The sequence below is a fragment of the Pseudochaenichthys georgianus genome, chromosome 1, assembly GCF_902827115.2.
Source record: "Pseudochaenichthys georgianus chromosome 1, fPseGeo1.2, whole genome shotgun sequence".
NCBI lineage: Eukaryota > Metazoa > Chordata > Actinopteri > Perciformes > Channichthyidae > Pseudochaenichthys > Pseudochaenichthys georgianus.
This window is the reverse complement of record NC_047503.1, coordinates 25,985,050-25,996,823: the sequence shown is the minus strand read 5'-3', so window position 1 is coordinate 25,996,823 and position 11,774 is coordinate 25,985,050. Positions and strand designations below refer to the sequence as shown.

Genomic DNA, 11,774 nt, shown 5'->3' with positions numbered 1-11,774 from the left:
CACACACACACACACACACACACACACACACACACACACACACACACACACACAGGGAGAATACAAAAAATAAGCCCTTATTTCTACATTGCTGGTTTGGATTTTACGCTGCATTTTGTCCCCAACAAAGGAGGCAAGATGTGACTTCACACTGCTTTAAGTAATTGTGTGTTTGCGTGAAATACTACTGTGATCTTATCCTTCTTTCTCCTACAGTCCCTCAAACTCCTCCCTTCCTGCCCTAAAACCTCTCTGTCTCCCTCTTTTCCTTCACCTCCTTTCCCTTCACCCCTCGTCATACCCCTCACCACATCCATATGTCTCACCCAGTGTCTTTTAATGTCTCTTTTCCTATCTGTCAGAACTCATATCTTGCTCCGTAGCTTTTTCCCACCACACCATGAGGACAGGTTCAGCTCAGCAGGAAGTGGATGATGGGAAATGGAGTTCCCGCTGAGAGTATATGATGCGACCTATTGACCTATTGCCTCAGTGAAACCTGATGAGAGAAGAAAAGGAAGTGAACAGTTTTTAAAGAAAGTAAATTAAGGCATTCTTATATTTTTTCCCCATTATGGGTTTGCGAGGATGAAAGTGATAAAACTGTATCGAGTTGATCCTAAGATTGAAAGAAAGTGACATTCAATGAAAAGGAATCAGATAATATGGCAGAAAGGGATAATAAAGAGATAAATACATGGCCAAAGCTCAACAGCGTGAGTCGGAGAAGGGAAGGGTGGCGCTCTCACCTTCTCACTGCTGTTGCCAGGACACCAAGAGCTAGTGCCATCGTCATGACAACGCAAATACAAACATGAATGTGTGTGTGTGTGTGTGTGTGTGTGTGTGTGTGTGTGTGTGTGTGTGTGTGTGTGTGTGTGTGTGTGTGTGTGAGGGTGCAATTTGTCAGCGGAAATCCTTTGTAATTATATACATTGGGAATTAGGATTTTCAATATTCCCCTCCATGGATGCCATATGCAAACAAGCATGCAGCAACACACATACACATGCGGTGACATGGTGAGACTTAACAATAGTGGAATGTAAGGATTGAATATGGTATGTGCATGGTTGTGTGTATGTGTGTGTGTGTGTGTGTGTGTGTGTGTGTGTGTGTGTGTGTGTGTGTGTGTGTGTGTGTGTGTGTGTGTGTGTGTGTGTGTGTGTGTGTGTGTGTGTGTGTGTGTGTGTGTGTGTGTGTGTGTGTGTGTGTGTGTGTGTGTGTGTGTGTGTGTGTGTGTGTGTGTGTGTGTGTGTGTGTACAGAGGGGAAACTCTTGGCTCAGATCTTGGTTGCGTGTGATGGAGAACTCAGCAAATTTCCAAACAAATACTCTGGAAACAATTAAGAAAAATATATACATAGTAAAGAGAGAGACAGACAGACAGACAGACAGATGGAGAGGCAATAACAAACTTTAAAAAAACACCTTGCATGCATCAAGAACAAACGTATTCGTCTAAAGGCCCTGACACACCAAGCAGTCACCAGAGAACTCGCCGACGCCGACACCGACTGTTGCGTCGCCGTGTTCTCCTGCGTCTTGGCCATGCGTCGCACTGGAACACACCGCAAAGACTTCAGCCGAGCACGTACGAACTGTGCATGCGTGAGTGGCAATAACTCTCCTTACCAGCAGGCGGCGGTAGTGTGTATTCGTGTTACTGCTGCTGTCTTCTTGGTCATTTTAAATGTGTTAACCTGTGATATATGTAAATGAGCTGTGCGGTTGCCCTGACGTCATTGGCTGCCCATCCTCTGGTCCGCCCCCGAAGATTGTGATTGGAGCATGCCGGGCCGACGCACTCCAATCCCTGCACACATCCAGCGCACACCTTCGACGAGACGACTACAAAGCCGGTGACTGACGATCACTCTGGAGGCTCTGTTCACACAACAGAGCCTCCAGAGTGATCGTCAGTCACAGGCTTTGTAGTCGTCTCGTCGACTTGCTCTTTGTTCATGTATAAATCTGTTAGCAGTGGTTAACTTGTGTGGTCTGTGTTTGGTAGTGTTGATATGATTAGATGTGACTAGAGTATCTTTGTCTTTACGTTGACTGTAGTTATTTAGCTTAGCTGTGTTTTCTTACAGCCTCCTTTTCATTAGTTTGTACCACTGCGATAGTGAGGGTTATTTTGTTTAGTTATGTATATTCCTTTGTATTTAAGTAGGCTCACTTATTATGGCGCGTTTCCACTGCAGCGGGTAGCTCGCTTTAAGCGCGCCGAGCCGTGCGGGGCCCGTTTTTGGTTGCGTTTCCACTTGGCCTAGTTTTGGCCCGAGGCTACTTTTTCACCCTTTTTCTGGCCCGACTAAATCGTGGTTCTATCGAGGCCAACAAGCGGGGCCAACAACCGGGCGGAATATGCTAAACTAGTGACGACTGCTGATTGGTCAGAGAAAATCGTCACAATTCTCGCGCGACTTAATCCCTAGTGTCGCATATATTAAGGGACGCTTGCAGCATTTTTGTAAACCTAAGAAAATGACAAAGAAAAGCATACCGTGGTCGATTGACGAAGTTGCGACGTTCCTCCAGCTGATTGCAGATGATAAAATCCAGCGGGAGCTCGACGGCACAACTCGCAACCTAAACGTTTTTCAGGAGGTCTCTGCACTGTTGTCCGAACGCGGATTCTCAAGTACTTTCCAGCAGTGTAGGGAAAAACTGAAAAAGCTTAAGAGTGAGTATAGAGCCGTGAAGGACCACAACGGCCGGAGTGGTTCCGATAGGAAAAGCTGGAAGTGGTTCGACCTGTTGGACGCTATTTATGGCCATAGACCGGCCAACGTTGGGAGGGAGGCCTGGACTCTGCAACCGCGTTACTGGAGTCCCTGCATGGTAAGTCTTTGCTAACGCTCTGTTATTTGCTTGAAAGCGTTGTGTCCCTATCTATTCTAAAGCTCACTTCTAACAAACAAGTATTTTATCCTTACATTTATGTTCGACAACCCAGACAGACAGACAGACAGACAGACAGACAGACAGACAGACAGACAGACAGACAGACAGACAGACAGACACACACACACACACACACACACACACACACACACACACACACACACACACACACACACACACACACACACACACACACACACACACACACACACACACACACACACACACACACACACACACACACACACACACACACACACACACACACACACACACACACACACACACACACACACACACACAGACACACACATAGACACAGACACAGACACACACAAACACCATAAAGTCTTTGATTAATTAACAAATAGAGAGTGTAATGTCTATGACACATTATTCCCAAATCACAGGAAATGATTATTCCCAGATCAGGGAGAGTGAGTCGAGCCATCAGTTAGAGGCTCTGGAGAGTCATCATGTCTGCAGTACAAACAAGCATGCTTACTAAAATATTCTAACTTTAAACCCATGTCGCAATGTGTCAATCAAACTAGAGAATTAATTCATTATGAGGAAGAGTTTGATGAGCCTGAAGAGAGAGAAAGAAAACACTGCATGCTGGGTACTGAGGGCCTGATGATACAAAGTAAACTCCTACAGAAACTCACACTTACTCAAACACAACTCAGAGGGAAAATACATCACACTTCTGGTCACTATTTATCAATCTTAACTTTAAAATAAACATTTCACTGATTACAACATGATGTGAAAGTATTGATGTAATAGTCATGTGCAGTGATTTTGTGTGCGTGTTGTACATGTTCACACCCCCTCAGCACCTGCACCAGGGAGTCAATTCATGTCCGTCAACAGAGCTGTTGGTCTTGTGTAAACACTCAGTGATAGATGCAGCAGCTAATCAGGGCAGTGATCTCACTGTGATGTTGTTACAGCCCACATACACGATGGGTGGTTCGCTACCACCATCTACTACTTTGACTGATGAGTCAGTTTAACCACAGCTTTCTATATTTCACTATGAACAAACTCCCACTTTCTTAAGCTGCCTGCAACCAATCTCTTTATCCCTTTAAACAGGGGTGGACATCTATTAAGACTGACAATGAAGATACTTTTTTGATAAATGTGATGACTACTCGAGGAGACAACCAGTCAGGACAAGATCCAGGCTTGCGGTCGGATAATCCAAAAATCAGCTCCTAACGTATAACCCTATCGTCTATTCCTTGACCTCTGAGTGAAACGTCACGGGGTTAAGGGATAGTGGATAGGAGAATTCAAAAGGATTTAGGAGAAGAGACTGCGGTACTTTAGAGCATCCGACTGCACTTTCACTATCCGACGTGTTTATGATGCGCCAGCTCTCTCTAGGTCGTCCTCAGACGAGCCCTCCATCGTTGCTTCCAGTCATCCCGGTTCTCCATACATCTGGCCAGTTCATTGGTACTTTGTGCTCCTACGTCATTCTTGAGTACGTCCACGTATGTTTGTGCGGGACGTCCTCGTGACCGATGCCCGTGTGTTGGTTCCCACAGCACCAATTTGCCGGCTAGCAGCTCTTGATGCCTTTGGCAATGTCCTGCTAGTCTCATTCTCCTGGCTGCAATTTTCTCACTCACCCTTGGTATTCCCTCGTACAGGATCTTGTTGGTTACATGTACACTCTTGCTGATGTTAAGTACTGCTCGCAACATTCTGGTGTAGCATCCGTCAACAGACTTTTGCAGGGTTGGCTTCAGGGTCTAGCATTCACTGCCATAGAGGAGAACAGACCCTACCGTTGTATAGAATAAGCTGAGTTTGATTTGACGGAGGAGGTTGGAGTTCCATACACTGGTCATGCCGTTCAGGGCTCTCCATGCAAGTGCATTCCTCACCTTAAGATCTTGCTCGGTTGAGTTGACCCATGAGCCCAGGTACTTGAAGTCCTTGACTTCTTTAAGCACAGTGCCTTCTATTGTTGTCAGAGGTGGATGTTCTGGTAAGATGTTATAGGTGATAACCTCAGTTTTCTTGGCGTTTAGCCTCAGGCCAACCTTGGCACACTCTGACTCCACTCTGTTCAGGAGTTCCTGTGCTTGCTCCACGCTGTCGGAGAGCAGACTGATGTCGTCCGCATAGTCCAGGTCTGTCAGGACTACTGTGGGGTGTCGTCTCGACCTCCTTGGTGTTAGAGTGAAGCCAAGATCCTGCTCTCGTCCACTGATGGCCTTCCTGAGCGCATAATCCAAGACTATGATGAAGAGGAAGGGGGCCAGGGTGTCCCCTTGCATTACCCCAGCCAGGATGTCAAACTCCTCGCTGTTGCCGTCTGGGGTCACCACCCTGGCCCTTGTTCCTGCGTACATGGTCTCTATTGCCCGGAGTAGGTTGGGAGGGACACCGTAGGCCTCAAGGATCTTCACCATTGTGCTTCTGTGGATCGAGTCAAATGCCTTTTTGAAGTCGATAAAGCACAGATGCGCCAGCGGACGTCATAAATGTGCGTCTTCTGCTGTGGGGAAACTATGGAAACTACAGTTTTCTATACAGCGGACTACAACATGGATGTTTAAAAAGAACGACGGACTACTGTAAACTCATCTAGAGACTCTGCACCGTGCTCTGATGCTGTTGCTTTGCTTTATGAACGTGGACAACAGAGAAACATATTCTTCATGACCAAAGTTGGAATTTAAATAAAAAAGGAAAGTGAAACTTATGCTCGTCACCCTCTCCCTCCGGTCCACATTAATACAAATGATCCCAATACGTATGATTGTATGAACTATGAAAATATCTTAAAATCAATACAGATGTATTTATTATAAACGTAAGTCCTTAACATCTATCACTGTGTATATCACCATTCAAACATCTTTTAAAAGTTGAACAAACTCCACACAGCTCAGTAAAGACTGTGAGATGTTGTCTTTATTTGATCATTTCAGTAAAAACTAACGTTCATATTTCTCTTTTTGATTATAATACTGATGAACGTTCACATACGTTTTAAAATGCTTAATAAGCACCGTAACTTTCAAGATGTCATTTCTCGGTCATAATCGGTTGTTTCTGTGAACGGCCGACTGTTGTGTGACGGCAAATGCTGCGGCCGCAAGGCATTGTGGGGCAGCATTTTCTCCTCTCCTTTCGTCAAGGGAGGTCCAGTGGTTCCTAAGATAAAGGAGGCTATAAAGGAAGTTTGAAACCTCCTTTCCTATCATCTAAGAGTTCAGACACATACTGATAGGCTGGACATTACTGTAAAGCTCAAATGACCAGAAGTAAAAAGCCCACGTAGGGTAAAAACGAAATATTTCATATTAGCTTGGTTTCATGTTGAAGGGCCATAATAGTGTTGTTCCTCGTTTCAAATGTTCATTGACTTTGATGGACTGTTTGTTGAGAAGTACTGTTGGAAATGTTGAAAGCCCATTGACCCATGTCGATCCCTCATTCCAGGTGTACTTTGACGGACAGTTTTTTGAGAAGTACATTAGGAAATGAGGAACAATTGATCTACTAAAGTGAGACGAGCTAGCCAGGAGTCGAACCTGGAATCTTCTGATCCGTAGTCAGACGCGTTATCCATTGCGCCACTAACCCTTTGTTTTTTGCTTTTGTAGCAGCTTTTAAACTGTAGAAAATGAACTAAAAATGCAGTAGGTAGGTAGAACCAAAAACATAAAAGCAGACTGCAACTGCTGCCGTGACCCGGATTCGAACCGGGGTTGCTGCGGCCACAACACAGAGTACTAACCACTATACGATCACGGCCACTGTAGTTCTCACAGTATTGCAAACATACCATTCTGAAGGAAAGTACACTTACAAAGAGGGCACTCAGATTTGAACTGGCATTTTAAAAGGCAAGTACACTTACAACGGGGTTACCCAGATTTGAACTAGGGACGTCTTAATCTGCAGTCTAATGCTCTACCACTGAGGTATAGCCCGTATGACTTAAAGAGAATTCGAACGGCACTTATCATGGCTGCCACTGAGGGACTTCCGGGTCATTTCACTCCGTTAGGAAGGTTCCTAAGCTAAATTGACTATTCGACTTCAGCCCAGGTGTCTACCTCACAGCACCTTACTCTGGCTGGTGTCTTTTACAGGAATGCTGTTTATTAAAATATCTCATGAGTAGTTTGTATTATTGATGTTAAAACATCACATAAAGACCAACTAAAGCAACCAGCCAGGCATGATTTTTTAGTGTCCTCTTAAAGTTGAGCCTGGTATAACTTAGGACGTTTTCACACACACACTCACACACACATTGGTAACCCCCGGAGTTAATCTAAACACAGGGTTTTATGCTTCACACTGCACTTCTACTAATCCAAAATGTGATTGTTTTCTTAAGCCCTATTTTACACTGGCAACCTTTAGCCTTGATTTTAGTTGACTTTGAGAATATAACTCCCCAAATTGCTCCTGTGAGGATTGCCCACAGTATTGAGTATGTAAGTCGCTTTGGATAAAAGCGTCTAACAAGTGACATGTAATGTAATGTAATTATTTTGGGGTACTTGCTAAGACGACTGATCATTTTATTTTTCATTAATGACAATCACTGAGAATTACTAAAAACTTGAGACAGAAACTGTAAAAGTGTGTGGTTTTGCTTGTGGGAAAAAAGAAAATATTTCAATAAATGAGGCAAAACTGCATTAAAGGGTCCCTAAAGGTGAAATCCCTGATTTATCTCCGTTTCCCCAAATCAACATGCTGAGATGGCCAAAGATTTGTTGGCGGTACCTGTCTACAAAAGCTACAGGTGGCAACACAAGGTCATCAATGCCAAGGGCAAACAGATAGCTTGGTGTGTCAGGGTGCTATGAATGAAGGTGACTATTTCCTCAACTGTAGATAACTAAAGATAAAACAGAAATACTTGAGTATCCATACAGAATGTTTCAGTTTAGTGTATCTGGGAAGAGGTGGGAGTTCTCATTCATAACACTCCGTTCGATGTCTCACTATGGGATGCGCCTCAACGCGTATGCAAACAGAAGCATCAATCTCATTACGCCAATCCTGATTGGCTGGTGATCTTGACGTCAACGTCAGGGAATCCACCCACCCTTTAAGTAGCTTGCGCTACGACGCAGCGTCATTCAAACACCTCTTCTCGCTTCAGAGCACATCTCGTTTTATCAGTAACCGGGCTAGCTTAACGGTCCACAGACTGATCCCAAGCTAACATTCGGTCGACGGGCGCTTGCCGGTTACTTTTTTGCTTTGCAAGAAGATTGAGCAATATTAACACACCAGTTAATATTGGAATCTGCCTCGTCGTTCTTTCTGTCGAAATAACAGTACGGTTTGATTTTTTTCTTCAAGCTAGTAACATACCTGTTGCTAGTTTGTTCTTCCCTCTACACCGACACCACGGTAAAGAGGACGTTCTCTTTTCTCTCTCACACCAGAGGAGACAGAAATAAAAGGTATTAACACACCAGTTAATATTCTTTAAAGAATCAAATCTACACCGTCGCCTTTTTTCCTTTCGGACTAACGGCAAGGTTAGATTTTTTCTCAGTAACATACCTGTTACTAGCGTGTCCACTCCACGCCGACACCCCGGCGATCGAAGATGGACCCTTCACTCCCTCACACCAGAGGAGTCAGGGACTCGGAGGCTCGGCTATGTGGCTGCGGGTTTAAAATTTCAGGCACAGACTCACACCAGGTCTGCTCGTCCTGCCTCGGGCTGGAACACGCCCGGGAGGCTAACGATAACCCCGGCTCTTGCGGGCATTGTACCCGCTTCACCATGAAGAGCCTCCGCTGACGGTTAGCACGCCAAGCTAGCTTGTCGGGACAGGACCCCCTCATGTCCGCTGATTCGCCGTCCGGCAATCAAGACATGGTGGCGTCCGCCGCAGAGATTGAGCCCCGCGCTGTGTCAGACTGGGGCTCAATAACAGCGACAGCCGCTGAACTGGAGCCCCACGCCGTTTCAGGCTGGGACCCGGTGGCGGCAAGAGCCGCGAGAGCAGAGCCCCGCGCTGTGTCAAGCTGGGGCTCCCAATTGGACCTCACCATGGTTCCACCCTCGGAGGATGTCCTGGAGTTGGACTACATGGAGGACGAAGAGGATACCTCTGAGTTCCTCCTGTCTGACTCAGATGGGGATGACATCTTCGTTTCATCGGCTCAGGCTGCTAAGTCGGGAGTGATGTCCGCTCCCCCGGGCGAGAGCACACCAGCTTCGCCCGTCCTAAGCATGGACTTGCAGGCCGTGTGTCCCCGCGCTGCGTCCAGGCTGGACATCCCATGGCCTGAAGCGGCCAAGGAGACCTTCAGATCTCGCTACGAGGGGAAGAACTTGCCCCAAACAGCGAGGACGAAGAGACAGCTCCTTCCAGTCTTTCCGGAGATGCTGGACGAGGTGTCGGTCTCGTGGAGAAACCGTCCCTTCAGCAACAAGGCCCCAATCCAGGGTGCCTCCTCCGTGGACTGTGACGGTATGGAGAGGCTCGGCCTGCTCCGCATGCCGCCCATGGAACCGCTGGTGGCAGCCCACCTCAAACCGAGGCTGGCTTCGACACCAAGCAGGAACCCCATGCTACCGACAAAGGCAGACCGGTTCCAGTCAGCGATGACCGAACGGGCCAATAAAGCCGCAGCTTTGTCCGCCAGGGCTCTCAACGTCTCCTCGCTGCTGACCGCCTACCAGGCGGAGCTTTGCGAGGACATGTCGAGCAGACCTGAGACTGCTGTGTGGGACGAGATCGCAGCGATCACGGACATTTGCCTCCGTGTGCAGTGCTGTGCAGTCCAAGCCACGGGCAAAGCACTGGGAATGATGGTGGTACAGGAGAGAGCCAGGTGGCTCAACCTGACCAACCTTCCAGACCGGGAAAAAGAGGATGTTCTGGACATGCCTATTGTTCCCGAGGGCATATTTGGCTCCGCTCTAGCTTCAATGCAGCTGAGGTGCGAGTCAAAAAGGAAGGGAGACGAGGCCCTCCAGCTCTGTCTCCCCCAAAGGGTCCAGCCGCCACCTCCAATGGTCCCGCGGCAGGCCTTCACCCAAGCTGTCTCACGTCCTGCCCGGTTCAAAATACCGAAGCAGCAGAGACCGCAGCCTGTCCCGGGTCCCCAGCCCAGGCACGAGGCAAGAGGGAGCTGGCCAAGAAAATCTCCGGTCCCGGCAGCGGCCGCTCAGGCGCAGGAAGAAGAAGCGGGCGGCCTGACAGCCTCCTCTCCTCTCCTCGATGAAGGAGCTGGAAGTTCCCTGTTCCCCAGCTCCAGAGCACATTCCAGTGTTGGATGCTCATGTGTTTTCGGGGTGCCGCCATGCCCCCATCTTCCCGCCGCCTCGAGTGATGCCAAAACGTCATCCTCAAGTTCGCGCCATCAGGGAAATGGACTTAACATCAAAGACAGCAAGTTCCGCTGCCTGTTTAAGTCACACAAACACATGTCATCATTGTTGTTTCAAAATAAATCATTTTCCACTGTCGTTTCCAGGCTTGAAGCCAAGGGCGCAGTCAATAAAAATGAAAAGAAAAACAATAAAAACAATAAACAGTCTGTCGTCTCCCCCTCTTTTGAGAGCGGCTACGGCCTCTCTCAAAAGGCGGACAATAGACGGGATTGTGAAGGCACCACCGCCACGCGCATGCGCAGTGTCGGCCGGGGTTGTCAACCTGGGGTACCACCGTGTTCAGACACTAGAGGGCCCCATAACACAACAAATAGAGACACTGAGGGCAGACGACAGAGCTGTGACATCTCTGCTCGCTTTGAGAAGCGACAAGTGGAGGATGCTCACAGATTCTGCTTGGGTTTTCAAGACAGTAACACGGGGCTACAGGCTCCAATTTGCTGTCACCCCCCCTCACTTCTCGGGCATTCTGTATTCACAGGCCCGGGGAGAGTCGGCCCATATTCTAGAGCAAGAGATTTTCTCGCTGCTAGAAAAGAAGGCTATATCGACAATACCCGCCGAACAGAGTCAGCGGCTTTTATTCCAAGTATTTCCTCGTTCCCAAACGGGGAGGGAACGGAATTCGGCATATACTAGATTAGAGAGCTCTGAACAAATATCTCAAAAGATACAAATTCAGAATGCTCACTCACACATCTCTGTTGCGTCTCGTGCGCCAAAACGACTGGTTCACATCAGTCGACCTGAAAGATGCGTATTTCCACATCCCAGTATATTACCCACACAGGAAATATCTGAGGTTCGCCTTTCAGGGTGTCTGTTACGAGTACAAGGTACTTCCCTTCGGTCTGTCTCTCAGCCCACGAGTGTTTGTACGGTGTACGGAAGCCGCGATAGCCCCGTTGAGACAACAGGGTATTCGCCTGGCAACTTATCTGGACGATTGGCTCCTTCTCGCACAGTCGGAGCAAGAGGCTATTACGCAGACGAATGTCCTCGTAAAACACCTGCTCGACCTGGGTTTTGTAATAAACACAGAAAAGAGCATGTTGTCTCCAGCCCAGACTGTACTCTTCCTGGACCTACGCCTGAATTCGGTCCCCTTTACAGCCCGCTTGTCAGCAGAGAGAGTGAAAGCCTTCAGGGCTTGCCTCGCTCATTTCCAGCCACGCAAATATGTTCTCTTCAGATCATGTCTGCGGTTGCTGGGACTCATGGCGTCAGCCATTCTGGTGGTACGACTGGGACGCGTACACATGAGGGAGTTTCAGAGCTGGGTAGCTGCCCTCAGATTGGATGGTCACTATGAAATGCGTAATGGCTCTACGCCACTGGCTACACCCGACTTTTCTAGTTCGGGGTGTACCTATGGGTGCTGTCCTATCGCGGAAGGTGGTCACCACAGACGCATGTCTGATGGGCTGGGGGGGGGTAGATACGAAGGTCGACCTGT

General features: G+C 47.7%; 2 non-coding genes across 2 annotated transcripts; both read right to left on the bottom strand.

Annotated features, from left to right (window-relative positions):
* Positions 1-6,449: 6,449 nt before the first annotated feature.
* trnar-acg (transfer RNA arginine (anticodon ACG)) lies at positions 6,450-6,522 on the bottom strand. Its single transcript has one exon. It is a non-coding gene; the product is annotated as a tRNA-Arg (tRNA).
* A 99-nt stretch (positions 6,523-6,621) lies between these two features.
* trnah-gug (transfer RNA histidin (anticodon GUG)) lies at positions 6,622-6,693 on the bottom strand. The gene has a single exon. It is a non-coding gene; the product is annotated as a tRNA-His (tRNA).
* Positions 6,694-11,774: the final 5,081 nt, after the last annotated feature.